General features: G+C 34.2%; 1 long non-coding RNA gene across 2 annotated transcripts in view; it reads right to left on the bottom strand.

Moving 5' to 3' along the window:
* LOC106872923 (uncharacterized) overlaps positions 1-7,755 on the bottom strand; it is a 391,770-nt gene that overhangs the window by 28,716 nt on the left and 355,299 nt on the right. The gene's annotated exons all lie outside the window — the stretch shown is intronic.

Genomic DNA, 7,755 nt, shown 5'->3' with positions numbered 1-7,755 from the left:
TATCAATACCGACAGATGACAACGTTTCTCTAAAAGAAATGGAAAAACATTCAAAATACAAACACCTGGAAATAGAGGTAACTCGAATGTGGAATCTAAAAACAGAAACAATTCCTATCATAGTAGGTGCCTTAGGCATAATAAAAAAATATTCAGACAAATACATAACAAGAGGACCAGGACTTACAAATATATATAACATACAGAAAATTGCACTACTGGGTACTGCACACATCCTACGTAAAACACTTTCAATACAGTAACCATAAGAACACCACAGGAATCCACAGCACATACCCAAGGCGCACAGAGCTGCGCTCGGTAGTGAAGTGAAAGCACGTTATAAAAATAAAACTACTGAACAATAATAATAATAATAATAATAATAATAATAATAATAATAATAATAATAATAAAAACAATAATAACAATAATAATAATAACAACAATAACAACATCGAAAAATACCCTAGGAACGAGAACCCAGATTCGAAATTTCCCCAAGACACCTGATGAAGGCTGCGGGGTATATCAGCCGAAACGTTGTGTTAAAAACAAACAAGATGAGGGCAAATATCCGTCAAATGTAAATAATGTAAATACTGTACATAATTCCTCATTTCTTAGATATAAAACTGTATTGATGTTATTAGTTCTCAGATCTGTTTCTAAGCCCTGCATATCAGTGCTTCAGTGCATCCTTCCAGAACACTATTTCTTAGTCAACTTCAGATGTTGCTCTTGTCTTTTCCTTCGATTTTTCTGAGGTATTGCCCATGCATTGTATTCATTTTCCAATTGTTTACTCTCTGTTTTTCATATTCTTAAATTCTTTTGGGTGCATCACATTTTCGGTAGGTAACGTGTTATTTCTAACAGTGGCAAGCAAGGATTCACTCTGCTGTTTGATGTACCCTGTCAAACTGTTCTAGTTGAGAACACCGATCTTGCACCCTATGAGACCTCTTTCTCCCTTATTCCTAGGTACATACAATCTCTCAATATCGCTTTTTAGGTTCAGTTCCGTGTTAATTGTCATAATTTCCCTGGTTTTCTATTGATTTTCTCAAGCTCGTTCTTTGTCCATCTAACAACACCTGCGCAGTGTCGCATTAAGTAAAGAGCCCATGTATTCATTGCCCTAATCTTGTTCTCTCAATTGAGTCTACTTCCCTCAATTAATTTGGTTCTTTCAAGATATTCTCGCCTAAAGCTTTCTTTCATCTTACTCTCCTAGATTTCGTCGTACTCCAAAATATCCAGATACTTACATCCATCAGTCTCAACATCTTTGATTTTCTTCCCGTTGGGTAGATCTACAGCATCAAATGATACTACTTTGCCTTTTTGTATTATAAGCATACCAAACCCTTTAGTCCCAAATTCAATTCGAATATCCTTACTGGATATCTGCACTGTTGAAACCACAGCATGCAGTTCCCGTTCGGTTTTTCGAAAGACCTTTATGTCATCTACATATAATAGATGATTTAATTTCTCTCCAGTTTTCAAGGTGTACCACGATGTCACTTTCCATAGCATCTGTGTGGGGTATCATGGACAGTACAAACAATAATGGTGATAGGTTATATCCCTGAAATACGCTTCTGTTGATATTAACCCTTGTTAAAATGTGTCCACATGATGTTAATTATGTATTCCAGTTCTTCATTGATCTCCAGATGAAATTTAATATGTTATCAGAACTCCCACACAGATACTACAGAAAGTAGTACAGTTACAGGTCTAAAATCCAGGAATGGGGAACCATGTCATGCACTTTCTTATAATCGTTCCACGCTATACTCAGAGCAGTATGTCTTTTCTTGCAGTCGTTCGGCAACATTCTGTCTGTCAGAAGTTCATCTTTTGTCCCTCAGTTTTTCCTTCTGCATCTTTTATGCTTCACTGGCAGTTTGTCATTCATTTTCAAGAATCTATACATACAATTTAGTTACTATTATTGTCATAAACTTCCACATCAGGGGTAGGCATAATACAGGACGGCGATTATTCACTGCATTACTTTTATTGAGATTCTTTTGACAAGGAACTGCTTAACCTGTGGTCAACCACTTTGGGGTTTGCGCCCATATGTATATATATATATATATATATATATATATATATATATATATATATATATATATATATATGTATATATATATATATATATATATATGAACAGGTGACCGTGTTTCAATCTCTGAATCAATCTAAATTTTTATAGCGCAATGTTTATTCGTAAATGCTGTATCATACAAACACAAGTTAATACATACATACATACATACATACATACATACATACATACATACATACAGATATATATACATACATACATGTATATATGTATTTATGTATATGCACACACACACTCGTACATACTTATATACACGTACCCATACACTGGTTCAAATTGATACAGTGCAAAATGTTTAAAATGATCTCTCTGCTACGTAACTTCATAACTTACATCATCAAAATTAGTTAAGCAATATATTCTAAAGTCAGTTACCTCGGTAAGAACCTACAACTAATTTGCTTTATCGCTGATGTGGTTGACAATCAGTTTTCAGGATACTGCTACTCTTATAAATGAAATATCTTCCCTAAATTCATTTCATGTTGGTCCGTGTATGACTTTTATTTAGTGATTAAAGCCATCATCTGAAACGCCTACAATTTTGTAGAAACCGAAGCCCACAAATCTATGAAATGCTAAATAATTATAAAATAGTACGATGCCCTATTACTTTTTGTAGGTCCATCGAAAACGTGTAAGGTTCCTTTTTGGCTCCCTATATAGCTTAGTCATCGGTCTATCAGGAACCTGCATGATTTTTAGGCCTGAACGTATTCCAGCTTCCAAATTGTGTAAGCGATCTAGACTACAATAGGCTAACGTAAAGGAGACACCAATCCCTGACTAACCAACTGCTGCTACTCAATACAGTATAGTGAAATGAAGTTTTGGTTCAAAAGCTTAATGCCCTGACTGATCTGAGAATTGAACCGACGATAGTAAGTCCAACAACCCAATCACTAAGCAACGCAAACCCCAGAACTCATACGTCTGGTAAGATATATATATTTAGTATAATACACACACACACACACACACACACACACACACACACACACACACACACACACACACACACAAACACATGCATACACTATTTTATATATAGTAGTAGTTCAGTGTAGAATAAATCGAATTTTAATCAGATGCCATCTAGTTGTGTCCTTCGTACTTTTCATTCAAACATACCGTTTCTACGACAATATTTTCTAGTGTACCCTTCGGCAAATTTGTTTAGAATTAAGTGTGCTCCTGTAAAGTAAAATCATGGTTATAAGTATTCTAATCATGGCTATCTCGTTTTGTCTTCAAGCATAGTAAATCTAGGAATACATTCTCCACTTATCGTAACGTTGTGTCTAACCACCGAAAGTCTTGAATAGATATGATGAAAAGTGTATCGGTAGTGAAATATCTATTATTTGTACATATGCCTGCGGCCAGATTATCTCCCCATGTGGTTGCACAGCCACGAATCATAACTGATGAAGCAGATTAATTATAACTGGTATTCTAGATTTCAGTATCATATTTGTTCATGCAACTAATTTATCCAGTCATTCTATAATTGTTGTTAATTGTTTATCCTCAAATTGACGTTGACCTAGTAGACACATGTCCGGAATTATTTTTCAGTTTTTTATCGAGTAAACAAGCAAATACAGGATTTGTAAATGGTCTCTCTGCATACAGAGTATTAATTAATAACATGTTACGATAATTTTAGACTATGATAATGTATAATATGAAGTCTGGATTATAGAAAGCAAAAGATTAAAGGGAATAGAAACGGATGTCGTTCCTGGATTTGAAATGTAATACAATGAAGATGATGAATATACTAAAATGATATATTTCTTCCCCCAAAAGATATTCAGTATCTTTAAGAGGAGAAATCACAATAGTGAAATGTCTGAATAATTGGCTGTTGTAAACTAAAAACAAAATAGTCATATTTTCTTCAGCATGGCGACTTTTTAGGAAAGCGGAGTTAATGAATCAAGCTCACAATAGAGAATGAATATTCTATCCACAGAAAAGTGGAGAGAATTACGAAATTGAATTTCTGAACGTAGAAACCAACAAAAATTGAATTATGTATCATGAAGAAGAATGCTCTATCAAAGAATTCAGTTAAATTGATGCACAGGCCATGTATTCTTCGTAAAACAGATTGCAATAGAGAATAGGAATTAGATCGATAGTCTACACTGTCTTGTTTTTCTCTTTTTGTATGGTTTTTATTCTATGGTATTTCTCATATGACATGTATTGTTTACAATGATAACTTGCTTGGGTTCTTTGAACTTTTGTCGCATCCGAATTCCGTACATGCAGCTCGTGCTTCGAAGACCAAGAAACACCATGAGAATGAAAAAAGATTGCATGGACATTGTCCTTCGGCTCAGTCACAATATGAACATATTTCTCAATGATTTGACAAACTCTGAGTGATCACAGAAAGAGTATTTTAACCATAATGGATGCATTATGGATCCCGTTGATGCAGATGATACAACGTTTATCGTACGTTACCTGATCATACGTCACCTTATTGTACGTTACTTTCTTTCGAAGCTTTATGTAATAAAAACAAATCGTCTTACCATTGCAAAACAGATGGAGAAAGCATTTTGTAAACATATCGTGTCCTTAGAACCAAGAATATGTAAACGGTGCCAATATATCTACCAGGTAAAAAAGGTGTAAACAGGATAAAACTTATCGAAGACCGCTTACCACTATCCCCATTATATGTCATACATTGCATGCATGTGTTCGATTCAGATTTACAAACCACACAATTTCAAGTACTGTAAGAAAGCTATAACGTCACGATTGAAACAAGAACACTAAAAAAGAGTACTGCAAAAACAAAATTCTTCTGCCAAACACAGTGCAACAAATCGCAATGCTGTCACATTGGCCCTTCGAAGTCTTTTGAGCCTTAATAATATGTGAAATAATAATTTCACTAACAATAAGTGAAATAACAGTAGCTATTGAACATATGTCCTCTTTCTGACGCGTACACACGCCATCTGCCTGATTTAACATTTTTACTGTTATTCATATATGCACTATGATGTAACATACAAGAGATATCATTGTTAATAATGAAGTGGACAACACTGAATGTTTCATTTACTCTCCAAAACAAACTCAAGACTTCTCGCGAACAGTCTGTTGGTAGAAACAAAACTAAAAGCAAATGTCAGATAGTAAAAAAAGAAATTAAGGAAATTAAGTCAAATGTTGAGAACCCACAAAGGTTCCTGGTACAGATATGAAATCGTTATTTCTTATTTTTTTTATATTGTCGCTTTCGTCATTGGCGCTTTAACTAGAGTATATGAAACTGCTGATAAAATTTCGCTGACCATTATTGGATATATTGGAAATTCTTATTTTAGGGTAAAGAGCGTGTCAGTTGCAGAAATTTACAAAGACCCATTAAATGAATTTATCGACATGAAATCTATGATACGCCCAAGCAGCTTTGAGAATGTACAACATAAGCCCATGGATATATTTAATTAAATATATAAGAACATGTTAAAAAATATCATTTTCTCTAGATATCTGCAATGGCTGACTTTGCAGAAAAATTCATTCAATAAACTTAAGCTGATAAAAAATATTTCAGAACAAATTATTTGCCAAGTCGTCTGGTGGCTTTAGCACGACTCGGCATCGAAATATTGATTTCAAGTACATGGAAAATGTTCCAAGGAAGAAAGCGTTTAAACGGTATCTGTAAATGTAAAAACTAAGTTAGTCATACAATGGTATGTGTTAATGAATGAATATTTAAAATTATACCGTTTTTCGTTAATTAACTGGTGCTACGACGAAATTGCCAGCCATTAAGATACCACTTTACAATGAACAAGGAACACTCGTGCAGATGTGAAACCATCCCAACGATTGACGGCCAGTGAAGTTTGGTGTATACATAGCGTCTTTTAATTCTGCACTGGGATGTGTCTATCTTAAGGTAACTTAGAAAGCACAGGGTGTGCTGGCTACAACTCTTAAGAAAACAGCTTGTTCCCATTCAATATATAGTGGACTCGTTGGATATTACACAACATGGTATTGATATTTATGAAAGTACTGCTTCAATTTTCTAGTAGTAGTATGTTGAATGTGGTTTCCGTTATTAAAATTATATAACTATAAATCCTAGTAGATTTAATGATATAGTCTTTACGTTTGATGTATTCGTGTGGTTAATTGAAGTTTGTAGTTTGCTTTTAGGAAATCCTCTATAGTTATTTTCCAAATGATTTATGGCATTATATACAGGAATACATACAGGCGCGCCTACGCACATACACATACATATACACAAAGGGGAGGGACATATACATATATGTATTTATGTATGCGCATAGACACACACTGATATATATATATATATATATATCATACATATCAATACTTACACACACACACACACACACACACACACACACACACACACACACATATATATATATATATATATATATATATATATATATATCATACATATCAATACTTACACATATATAGATAAAAACTATTTGAAGATAGCTTTTTTATTAATACCATTGAAATCAAGTAGCATTCATTTTGAAAGTTACTGAAAGCATGAGTAATGTTATATTCTAATACACGAAAATGAGAGTATATGTAACTTCGAATTTTGCCAATAAGTTTCTAGAAATATGTTAAATAAGATTCTAAAAAGAAATCTTGTAGAATGCTACACAAAACCAGTCCAGAGTTATTCGCTACCTGACATCATCATGCTTCTCCAAATGGATATACATAAGAGATATCTTAATATCCGAGTTTATATAAATTGATAAATGAAAGGAAATGGAATGAACGACATTCTTTATTTAAAAACCACTGAAAATGTTTTGCCATGACAACTTTCTCTATCATGGTCAATGAGACGGTCACACGCTACACACTCTCCATTCAAGCAACTTTACATAGGCCTCTTAAAAGGTATCCTGTTCATAAGCCTACGCAAAGTTGGAGAAAATGTATGGAGAGAAGTCTATGAGCCGCTCACAAGTGTACGAGTGGTTCAGACGTTTCTATTTTGAGATCATTGTGGGAGACCTGCAACAAGCAGAACTTTAAAAAGCAAAGCAGAGCAGATGTGCGTACAGATGGGAGGGGTATTGTTGAATCACCATCCGTGAGTTATCAGAGGATGTGCTGATTAGTTACGGTTCAATACAGTCCATTATCACTGCAGATTTGGGTATGAGATGCGTATCTGTCAAGTTTGTGCCAAAACTGCTTTCAGCTGACCAAAAACTACACTGGGACTTCAGTTACACAAAATCTCCTTGATTGCGTCAAGAACGATGAAAACGTTTTGAAAATTTGCTTACTTCACTTTGGCAAAAATTCATACAGATTCTCTGCTCAACTTTCTCTGTCATTGTTAGTGTCGCGATCACACGCTACACACACTCCTTCCAAGCACTGCTCTAAAAAGCAGAAGTGAGGTAAAACGCTAGAACTTATTGCGCATGCACAACAGAGCGGCTTCATCTGCCTGCTTTGCGCTAGTTATTATGGAAATAATCCGGACACTTATTGATTAGACCGCGTATATATATACATATGTATATATATATGTATATATATATATATATATATAT

Source organism: Octopus bimaculoides, chromosome 6 (genome assembly GCF_001194135.2).
Source record: "Octopus bimaculoides isolate UCB-OBI-ISO-001 chromosome 6, ASM119413v2, whole genome shotgun sequence".
NCBI classification, from domain to species: Eukaryota; Metazoa; Mollusca; class Cephalopoda; order Octopoda; family Octopodidae; genus Octopus; species Octopus bimaculoides.
This window is presented reverse-complemented; position numbering and strand designations above follow the sequence as displayed.